The sequence below is a fragment of the Rhinoraja longicauda genome, chromosome 10, assembly GCF_053455715.1.
Source record: "Rhinoraja longicauda isolate Sanriku21f chromosome 10, sRhiLon1.1, whole genome shotgun sequence".
Classification (NCBI taxonomy): Eukaryota; Metazoa; Chordata; class Chondrichthyes; order Rajiformes; family Arhynchobatidae; genus Rhinoraja; species Rhinoraja longicauda.
Window position 1 is genome coordinate 56,695,227 of NC_135962.1, and position 11,687 is coordinate 56,706,913.

The 11,687-nt window shown below is 51.3% G+C and overlaps 1 protein-coding gene across 1 annotated transcript in view; it reads left to right on the top strand.

Annotated features, from left to right (window-relative positions):
- The window catches only part of nrxn3a (neurexin 3a), a 1,276,003-nt gene that overhangs the window by 1,093,980 nt on the left and 170,336 nt on the right, over positions 1-11,687 (top strand). The window lies entirely within an intron of this gene.

Consider the following 11,687-nt stretch of genomic DNA (forward strand, 5'->3'; position numbering starts at 1 on the left):
TGGAGGTTACAGCCTAGAAACAGGCCCTTCGGCCCACCTAGTCCCCTGCCAACCATCAATCACCCCATACACTGATCAGTCTGAAGAAGGGTCTCGACCCGAAAGGTCGCCCATTCCTTCTCTCCAGAGATGCTGCCTGACCCGCTGAGTAACTCCGGCATTTTGTGTCCATACCCCAAACACTAGTTCTATGACACACACCCGGGATAATGTTACCGAAGCCAATTAGCCGACAAACATGCCCGTCTTTGGAGTGTGGGAGGAAGCCGGAGCGCCCGGAGAAAACCCACGCGGGTCACAGGGAGAACAGGTCCATGTTTCATTTGGATGTGGAGAGGATGTTTCCACCAGTGGGAGAGTCTAGGACTAGAGGTCACAGCCTCAGAATTAAAGGACGTTCCTTTAGGAAGGAGAAGAGGAGGAATTTATTTAATCGAAACTCGAGACGGCACCGGTAGTCGGGATGGAACCCGGGTCTCCGGCGCTGTGAGCGCTGTATGGCAGCAACTCTACCGCTGCGCCATCGTGCCACCCCTTATGTTTAGCGTAACTTCATTGTCACACGTACCAAGGTACGTTGAAAAGCCTACGTAGGAGCGAATGGGAAGCCGAAGAGGAATTGGTGTTCGAAGTAACGGGTGATTTATTAAAGGTAGACACAAAACGCTGACGTAACTCAGCGGGGCAGGCAGCATCTCGGGAGAAAAGGAGTAGGTGACGTTTCGGGTCGAGACCCTTCTCCAGCCCGAGAGTCAGGGGGAAATGGGAAACGAGAGATATGGACGATGATGTAGAAGGATTTAGAACAAAACGGATGAAAGATATGCAATAAAGTAACGATGATAAAGGAGACAGGCCATTGTTAGCCGTGGGCTAGGTGAAAACGAGTTACAGACAATGAGACTCAACAAGACAACATTGAAACTAGTACCAGGATTTGGATGGGGGAGGGACGGAGAGAGAGAGGGGATGCAAGAGCTCCTGAAGTTAGACCATTGGGCTGTCAGCTGCCCAAGGGAAATATGAGATGCTGTTCCTCCAAGTTTTGTGCATCCTGATCATATCCCCTTGCTTGGGCTATCTTCTAAACCAGCGACCGTGGCAGCTAAATGAATGTCCCATTACCTCTTGAGCTCAATTCCCCTTTCCCCTTTTACAATTACAGACTTCAACAAATTTTATTCTTGAACAGTGGCGGTCACGGTGGCTCAGTGGTAGAGTTGCTGCCTTACAGCGCTTGCAGCGCCTGAACCCCCGGGCTCGATCCCGACTGAGGGTGCTGTCCGTACGTTCTCCCCGTGACCCGCGTGGGTTTTCTCCGAGATCTTCGGTTTCCTCCCACACTCCAAAGACGTACAAGTTTGTGGGCTTAATTGCCTTGGTAGAGTTGTAAATTGGCCCCAAGTGTGTGTGTGTGCGTATAGGGTAGTGTTGGTGTAAGCGAGGTGAACGCTGGGCGGCACGGACTCGGTGGGCCGAAGGGCCTGTTTCCGCACTGTTTCTCTAGACTAAACTCAAAAACCTGCCCATGTAATTGTCCAGATGTTTTTTTAAACGTCGTGACATTTGGAAACCACATTTCCAGACGCACTTTAACTGCCTGGGAAACGCTTTGAGATGGTGAAAGACACACGGGATTGTCAGTGTAACTCCAACGTAAACTGACCTTGGAGATTCTGAAGGAGGAGAATGAGTATCTGGGCACTTTAACTGTGCAGACAGGAAAATATGTACTACATTCATATTTAGTAAACATAATGGTGGCTCGGCGGTAGAGTTGCTGCCTCACAGCGCCAGAGACCCGGGTTCCATCCTGACTACGGGCGCTGTCTGTAAGGAGTTTGCACGTTCTCCCCGTGACCTGCGTGGGTTTTCTCTGGGTGCTGAGGTTTCCTCCCCACACTCCAAAGACGTGCAGGTATGTAGGTTAATTGGCTGGGCAAATGTAAAAATTGTCCCTAGTGTGTGTAGGATAGTGTTAGTGTGCGGGGATCGCTGGGCGGCGCGGACTCGGTGGGCGGAAAGGCCTATTTCCACGCTGTGTTTTTAAACTACACTAAACTAAACTCAACCAAATAGCTGAGGTCACCATTGTACAGAAGGGTCTCGACCCGAAACGTCACCCATCCCTTCAGTCCAGAGATGCTGCCTGAGTTACTCCAGCTTTTTGTGGTCTGTCATTGTAAAGGTGAACCTCAACAAGGAACAATGCCGTGTATTTTTAATACCTGGTGCAATAGACCATCAATTAAACGTTTCTGATTCCTCAGATCTTTTCTAAATGGTCTAACAAGTCACGGCTCAGTTCTCCGCCTCAGTGCTGGAAGCTGGCGGCTGTTTAGTCGAACGTGAATGGCAAAAATAAGCAGTCATCGGGCACAGAATGCGCTATTCTGAAAAATGGCATCTCTAAGCTTTTTTCAGCTCAGTTCAGTTTAGAGATACAGCACGGAAACAGGCCCTTCGGCCCACCGAGTCCGCGCCGTCCAGCGATTCCCGCAGGTTAACACTGCCCTACGCGCACTAGGGACAATTTTACTCTTATATCGAGCCGATTAACCTACAAACCTGCACGTCTTTGGAGTGTGGGAGGAAACCGAAGATCTCGGAGAAAACCCACGCAGGTCACGGGGAGAACGTACAAACTCCATACAGACAGCTCCCGTGGTCAGGATCGAACACGGGCCTCTGGCGCTGTGAGGCAGCAACTCTACCGCTGCGCCACCGTGCCGCCTAATCTCTAAACTAAACATGAAGAAAAGGCACCAATCATTCCTATTTTGAAGTATCTTTGGAAGGAAGTCAAGCTTCACTGAACAAGCACCCACATTGTAGTCTTCAGCTAGGGTTAGCAACTGTCCCATGTTAGCCAGGACATCCTGTATTTTGGGCTAAATTGGTTTGTCCCGTACAGGACCGCCCTTGTCCCATATTTGTCCCCGACGGCGCTGTAGGCCCGGACACTGTAGTCCCGGACAATGTAGGCCCGGACAATGTAGGCCCGGACACTGTAGGCCAGGACACTGTAGGCCAGGACACTGTAGGCCAGGACACTGTAGGCCCGGACACTGTAGGCCCGGACACTGTAGGCCAGGACACTGTAGGCCCGGACACTGTAGGCCCAGACGCTGTAGGCCCAGACACTGTAGGCCCGGATGCTGTTATCCCGGACACTGTATGCCCGGACAATGTATGCCCGGACATTGTAGGCCCAGACGCTGTAGGCCCAGACGCTGTAGGCCCGGATGCTGTAGGCCCAGACGCTGCAGGCCCGGACACTGTAGGCCCAGACACTTTAGCACAGGGGCCACTGGAGTCCCGGACAGTGTAGGCCCGGGCGCCGTCTAACGGAGGTTGCGTGGCAACCTGCCTCCCGGCCCGGGCGGCCGCCTTTGGTGGAGCGGGAGCACGTGGCCGCTGGCTGGGTGAGGTCACGAGGGGCGCGGGGCGGTGACGTCACCTTGTCCCGTATTTGGGAGTGAGGAAGTTGGCAACCCTCTCTTCAGTGCTCGCTACAGTTTGTAACTATCCAACAGCTGGCTAAGACAGACTCCCTGAGGATTTATTCATCAATTTCAATTACCTGTCTGTGTTGAACTGTATGCTAATTCAAGGACAAAATTGGAAATAAATCATTAAAGATAATTTGGGGTTTGGCCAAGTGGGATTGCTGAATGTCCATGGTTAGCCATGTGGAATACCTATCGACAGGTGTAGCCCAAACCTTCTAGAAGGGAGACGTTGGAGACTGAGTGAAACTGAAATGAGTGTCATTGATTAACTTGGTGAGTTAAACACCCAGTGAGGTGAGGTGAGGCGTAGTTTAGTTTAGAGATACCGTGCGGAAACAGGCCCTTCGGCCCACCGAGTCCGCGCCGCCCAGCGATCCCCGCACACTAACACTAGTTTAGTTTATTATTGTCACGTGTACCGAGGTACAGTGAAAAGCATTTGTTACGTGCTAACCAGTCAGTAGAAAGACAACACATGATCACCCTACACACACTAGGGACCATTTACACTTATACCCAACCAATTTACCTACAAACCTGCACGTCTTTGGAGTGTGCGAGGAAACCGGGGCAGCCGGAGAAAACCCACGCAGGTCACGGGGAGAGTCAGTGGATGTGGTGTACCTCGACTTTCAGAAAGCCTTCGACAAGGTTCCACACAGGAGATTAGTGGGCAAAATTAGAGCACATGGTATTGGAGGTAGGGTACTGACACGAATAGAAAATTGGTTGACAGACAGGAAGCAAAGAGTGGGGAGAAATGGGTCTCTTTCAGAATGGCAGGCAGTGACTAGTGGGGTACCGCAAGGCTCGGTGCTGGGACCGCAGCTATTTACAATATACATCAGTGACTTGGATGAAGGGCTTAAAAGTATCATTAGCAAATTTGCAGATGATACAAAGCTGGGTGGCAGTGTGAACTGTGAGGAAGATGCTATGAGGTTGCAGGGTGACTTGGACAGGTTGTGTGAGAGGGCGGATGGATGCATGGCAGATGCAGTTTAATGTGGACAGGTGTGAGGTTATCCACTTTGGTGGTAAGAACAGGAAGGCAGATTATTATATGAATGGTGTCAAGTTAGGAAAAGGGGGCGTACAACGAGATCTGGGTGTCCTAGTGCCTCAGTCACTGAAAGGAAACATGCAGATACAGCAGGCAGTGAAGAATGCCAATGGAATGTTGGCCTTCATTACAAGAGAAGTTAAGTATAGGAGCAAAGAGGTCCTTCTGCAACGGTAGAGTTGCTGCCTCACAGCGCCACGGACCCAGGTTCGATCCTGAACGCGGATGCTGTCCGTGCGGAGTTTGCACGTTCACCCAGTGACCTGCGTGAGTGTATGTGTGTGTGTGTGCGTGTGTGTGCGTGTGTGTGTGTGTGTGTGTGTGTGTGTGTGCATGTGCATATTAGAGTGTGTGTGTGTGTGTACATTGCTGTGTGTGGGTACGTATGAGAGTGTGTGTGTGTGCATATTAGAGTGTGTGTGTGTGTGTGTGTACATTGCTGTGTGTGTGTGTGTGTGTGTGTGTGTGTGTGTGTGTGTGTGCATGTGCATATTAGAGTGTGTGTGTGTGTACATTGCTGTGTGTGTGTGTGTGCGCGTGTGTGTGTGTGTGTGTGTGTGTGTGTGTGTGTGTGTGCATGTGCATATTAGAGTGTGTGTGTGTGTGTACATTGCTGTGTGTGGGTACGTATGAGAGTGTGTGTGTGTGCATATTAGAGTGTGTGTGTGTGTGTGTGTGTACATTGCTGTGTGTGTGTGTGTGTGTGTGTGTGTGTGTGTGTGTGTGTGTGTGTGTGTGTGTGTGTGTGTGTGTGTGTGTGTGTGTGTGTGTGTGTGTGCGTTCAGGCTCAGTTTGAGGTTTATTATTGTTACGTGTACCTAGGTACAGTTTTGCACGCTATCCAAACAGATCAGATAATACTATACGGAAATGTAATCAAGTCAAACTCAAAGTTAGAGTACAACAGGTAGGGCAAAGGGGAAGAGACAGAGTGCAAGATATAGGTAGACACAAAATGCTGGAGTAACTCAGCGGGTCAGGCAGCATCTCGGGAGAGAAGGAATGGGTGACGTTTCGGGTTGAGACCCTTCTTCAGACTGATGTCAGGAGATGGGGCGGGACAGAGATAGGATGTAGTCGGAGACAGGAAGACTCCCGCACTCCAAAGGCGTACGGGTTTGTAGGTTAATCGGCTTGGCAATTGTAAAAATTGTCCCTAGTGGGGTGTAGGATAGAGTTAGTGTGCGGGGATCGCTGGTCGGCGCGGACACGGCTGGCCGAAGGGCCTGTTTCCACGCTGTATCTCTGAACTAAACTAAACTATGATGGCATTGTGTTGGGAAGCCGATCAAAGCCTATCACACAAAGGTCTCGCAGGTTATTGAACTGTGCAGGAAATATACTGTATATATTTCTGTCTATATGGCAATAGTGGCAATAAAACACTCTTGACTCAGTGCCTCCCTGTTGAGGATGTAGGCCAGAGCCTTTGGTCGTCCTCCATTGGTCCCGTGTTCCTGCGTTTGACACCTACGGCCGTGCGCACAGCCCAAACATTCTTGTACAGGAGTACTGTGTGCAGTTTTGGTCTCCAAATTTGAGGAAGGATATTCTTGCTATTGAGGGCGTGCAGCGTAGGTTCACCAGGTTAATTCCCGGAATGGCGGGATTGTCATATGTTGCAAGACTGGAGCGACTAGGCTTGTATATACTGGAATTTAGAAGGATGAGAGGGGATCTTATCGAAACGTATAAGATTATTAAGGGGTTGGACACGTTAGAGGCAGGAAACATGTTCCCAATGTTGGGGGAGTCCAGAACAAGGGGCCACAGTTTAAGAATAAGGGGTAGGCCATTTAGAACTGAGATGAGGAAAAACATTTTCAGTCAGAGAGTTGTGAATCTGTGGAATTCTCAGTGGAGGCCAATTCTCTGAATGCATTCAAGAGAGAGCGAGATAGAGCTCTTAAGGATAGCGGAGTCAGGGGGTATGGGGGGAAGGCAGGAACGGGGTACTGATTGAGAATGATCAGCCATGATCACATTGAATGGCGGTGCTGGCTCGAAGGGCCGAATGGCCTCCTCCTGCACCTATTGTCTATTGTCTATTGTCTAACTCAGCGGGTCAGGCAGCATGAGGTCAGAAGGAGTAGGAGTAGAACTAGGCCGTTCGGCCCATCAAGTCTACTCCGCCATTCAATCATGGCTGATCTTTCTCTCCCTCCGAACCCCATTCTCCTGCCTTAGAGAGTCATAGAGGGATACGGTGTGGAAACAGGCCCTTCGGCCCAACTCGCCCACACCGGCCAACAATGTCCCAGCTACCCTAGTCCCACTTGCCTGCGCTTGGTCCATAACCCTCCAAACCTGTCTGTTTGAGTATAGAAGTTGGGAGGTCACCTTGCAGTTGTATAAGACGTTGGTGAGGCCGCATTTAGAGTATTGTGTTTAGTTCTGGACATCGTGCTACATAGAAACATAGAAAATAGGTGCAGGAGGAGGCCATTTGGCCCTTTGAGCCAGCACCGCCATTCATTGTGATCATGGCTGATCATCCACAATCAGTAACCCGTGCCTGCCTTCTCCCCATATCCCTTGATTCCGCTAGCCCCTAGAGCTCTATCTAACTCTCTTTTAAATCCTTCCAGTGAATCGGCCTCCACTGCCTTCTGTGGCAGAGAATTCCACAAATTTACAACTCTCTGGGTGAATTTTTTTTTCCTCATCTCAGTTTTAAATGGCCTCCCCTTTATTCTTAGACTGTGTGTCCCCTGGTTCTGGACTTCCCCCAACATTGGGAACATTTTTCCTGCATCTAGCTTGCCCAGTCCTTTTATAATTTTATATGTTTCTATAAGATTCCCTCATCCTAAATTCCAGTGAATACAAGCCCAGTCTTTCCAATCATTCCTTATAAGACAGTCCCGCCATCCCGAGGATTAACATCGTGAACCTACGCTGCACTGCCTCAATAGCAAGGACGTCCTTCCTCAAATTTGGAAATGTATAGGAAAGACGTTATAGACATCATAGGAAAGATATTATAAGAAAATAACTGCAGATGCTGGTACAAATCGAAGGTATTTATTCACAAAATGCTGGAGTAATTCAGCAGGTCAGGCAGTATCTCGGGAGAGAAGGAATGGGTGACGTTTCGGGTCGAGACCCTTCTTCTGACTGATGTCAGGAGGGCGGGACAAAGGAAGGATATAGGTGGAGACAGGAAGATAGAGGGAGATCTGGGAAGGAGGAGGGGAAGAGAGGGACAGAGGAACTATCTACAGTGGGAGAAGTCGATGTTCATACCACTGGGCTGCAAGCTACCCAGGCGAAATATGAGGTGCTGTTCCTCCAATTTCCGGTGGGCCTCACTATGGCACTGGAGGAGGCCCATGACAGAAAGGTCAGACTGGGAATGGGAGGGGGAGTTGAAGTGCTGGGCCACCGGGAGATCAGTTTGGCCAACGTGGACCGAGCGCAGGTGTTGAGCGAAGCGATCGCCGAGCCTGTGTTTGGTTTCGCCGATGTATATAAGTTGACATCTGGAGCAGCAGATGCAATAGATGAGGTTGGAGGAGGTGCAGGTGAACCATTGTCAAACTGGAAAAGGCGCAGAGAAGATTTATGGATGTTGCCAAGACTCGAGGGTGTGAGCTACAGGGAGAGGTTGAGTGGGCTAGGACGCTATTCCTTGGAGCGTAGGATGATGAGGGGTGATCTTGTAGAGGTGTACAAAATCATGAGAGGAATAGATCGGGTAGATGCACAGAGTCTCTTGCCCAGAGTAGGTGAATCGAGGACCAGTGGACATGGGTTCAAGGTGAAGGGGAAAAGATTTAATAGGAATCTGAGGGGCAACGTTTTCACACAGAGGGTGGTGGGTGTACGGAACGAGTTGCCAGAGGAGGTAATTGAGGCTGGGACTATCCCAAAGTTTAAGAACCAGTTGGACAGGTGCATGGATAGGACAGGTTTAGAGAGATTATGGAACAAACGCGGGCGGATGGGACTAGTGTAGCTGGGACATTGTTGGCCGGTGTGGGCGAGTTGGGCCGAAGGGCCTGTTTCCACGCTGTATCACTCTCTGACTTTTCGGCTATGGTGAGTCAGTCACATTGATGGGATTGGAATCAAATATCCAGCAAATTGGGAAAGGGCGGCCAACTTCTTGCCCGAAGAAAATTAATGAACCAGATTGGGATTTCAGCAACAGAATCCCACAGTTTAATGGTCACCAATACCGAGCTTAATCGGGTTTATTTTAAACTCCAGATATATTTAATTACTAGCATTGAGATTCAACAGTGGCCACAGCAGGATTTGGATTCATGTGCGTGGATCAATGGATTCAGATCCGCTAGCATAACCACTGTGTTATTGAAACTCCGAGCTTACGTGGCAACTGTTTGGAAGTGGTTCATTGATGTGCAGTGATTTGGGGTGTTGGGGATCGAATGTTAGGAGCTTTTAGTTTAATGCCCTGCTGTTTACACAGTACCTTGGCCGCATGCATGAATGGTGCTTGCTTTCCCTACTTGATTTTTTAAATTCTCACATTCAGAGTGATACAATGTGGATGGAAACAGGCCCTTCGGCCCAACTCGCCCACTCCGGCCAACAATGTACCAGCTGCACTAGTCCCACCTGCCTGCGCTTGGCCCATATCCCTCCAAACCTGCGCTATAAATGTTCCTAGGGTTGCCAACTTTGTCACTCCCAAATAAGGGACAAAAGGTGACGTCACCACCCTGCGCCCAACGTGACCTCACCCAGCCAGCGGCCACGTGCTCCCGCTCCACCAATGGCGGCCGCCCGGGCCAGGGAGGCGGGTTGCTAAGCAACCTCCGTTAGGCGAACGCACTCGGCCCCGCTTCCCCAAACACACTCTGTTAGCCCACAGTGTCCGGGCCTACAGTGTCCGGGCCTACAGCGTCCGGGCCTACAGCGTCCAGGCCTACAGCGCCCCCCGGGCCTAATACGGGACAAGGGCAGTCCCATACGGGACAAACTAATTCAGCCTAAAATACGGTATGTCCTGGCTAATACGGGACAGTTGGCAACCCTACATGTACCTGTCTAACAGTTTCTTAAACGATGGGATGGTCCCAGCCTCGACTGCATCCTCCGGCAGCTCGTTCTATACACCCACCACCCTCTGTGTGAGAAAGTTACCCCTCAGATTCCTGTTAAATCTTTTCCCCTTCACCTTGAACCTGTGTCCTCTGGTCCTCGATTCCCCTACTCTGGGCAAGAGACTCTGTGCATCGACACGATCTATTCCTTTCATCGTTCCGGTTAGGTCCTGGTGTTGGGTTCACCCCACCCGAACCTTCTGCTGGACCCTAAGTCCGACCTGCTACGATTCTGTCACTCCATCGATGTCGGACATGGCCTTTAATGTGTAGGGAGTGGGTCAACATGGAGCTGGTGTGAAACGTCATGCTGGAGTAACTCAGCGGGACAGGCAGCATCTCTGGAGGGAAGGGACGGGTGACGTTTCGGGTCTGACGAAGAGTCTCGACCCGGAAACTCTCCCGCTCCGTCTCTCCAGAGATGCTGCCTGACCCCGCTGAGTTACTCCACTTTTTGTGTCTATCTTCGGTGTAAACCGGCATCTGCAGTTCCTTCCCACACTCAAACCGGCATCTGCAGTTCCTTCCCAGTTCCTGCCACCAAGCCCAGCACAGCTACAACTCCGAAAGTTCATCTTAGCGTAGAGATACATTGTGGAAACAGGCCCTTCGGCCCACCGAGTCCATGCTGACCCACAATCCGCGTGCACTAGTTCACTCATTACTCGGTGGCGCAACTGGAGGCCCGGGTACGATCCTGACCTCGGGTTAGGTTTGCCAACTTTCTCACTCCCAAATAAGGGACAAGGTAACGTCACCGCCCCTTGCCCCTCGTGACCTCACGCAGCCAGCGGCCACGTGCTTCCGCTCCACCAATGGCGGCCGCGCGGGCCGGGAGGCGGGTTGCAATGCAACCTCTGCAAGGCGGAGCCCGGGCCTCCGGGCCTACACTGTCCGGGCCTACAGTGTCCGGGCCTACTGTGTCCGGGCCTACAGTGTCCGGGCCTACAGTGTCCGGGCCTACTGTGTCCGGGCCTACTGTGTCCGGGCCTACAGTGTCCGGGCCTACAGTGTCCGGGCCTACAGTGTCCGGGCCTACAGTGTCCGGGCCTACACTGTCCGGGCCTACAGTGTCCGGGCCTACACTGTCCGGGCCTACAGTGTCCGGGCCTACAGTGTTCGGACCTCGGACATTGTAGGCACGGTCACAGTAGGCCTGGACACTGTAGGCCCGGACACTGTAGGCCCGGGGGCCGCTGTCGGCACAGACAGTGTAGACCCAGAGGCCTGGGTGCCGCCCTACGGAGGTTGCGTAGCGGCCGCCATTGGTGGTGTGGGAGCATGTGGCCGCCTGCTGGGTGAGGTCACGTGGGCCGCGGGGCAGTGACGTCACGTCCCTTATTTGGGAGTGAGATAGTAGGCAACCCTAGTTGAACGTCCTCTGTTCCTTTTCCATTGCCTTGTGCTAGTGCGGAGTGTGGGGAAGGACAGACGGCTCGAATCGCCCTGAGACAGGCAGCATCTGTCTTCCAGTCTGCCTACTGTTAGTTAATATGAGTCAACATATTGTGGATGTTTTTTGCGATGAGATGGGAGGCCAACCTCAAAGGTGTCGGAACCGTGCGGCGCTCTCGTGTCACTGGTCGGTTCACAGAGAGAACAAGGAGTAGAGTCGCTGCCTCAAAGCGCCGGAGACCCGGGTTCGATCCTGACTACGGGTGCTGTCTGAACGGAGCTTATAAGTTCTCCCCGTGACCTGCATGGGTTTTCTCCGCGAACTTAAACAATAGACAATAGACAATAGGTGCAGGAGTAGGTCATTCGGCCCTTCGAGCCAGCACCGCCATTCAATGTGATCATGGCTGATCATCCACAATCAGTACCCCATTCCTGCCTTCTCCCCATACCCCCTGACTCCACTATCATTAAGAGATCTATCTAGCTCTCTTTTGAAAGCATCCAGAGAATCTTGTGTGTCTTGTTGCTTTTCACTTAGTATGGCTGTATGGTAACTCAAATTTCACTGTACCTTAATTGGTACAGGTGACAATTAAATTGAATCGTGAATCTTGAATCTTGATTCTTGATTCTTGAATCGTG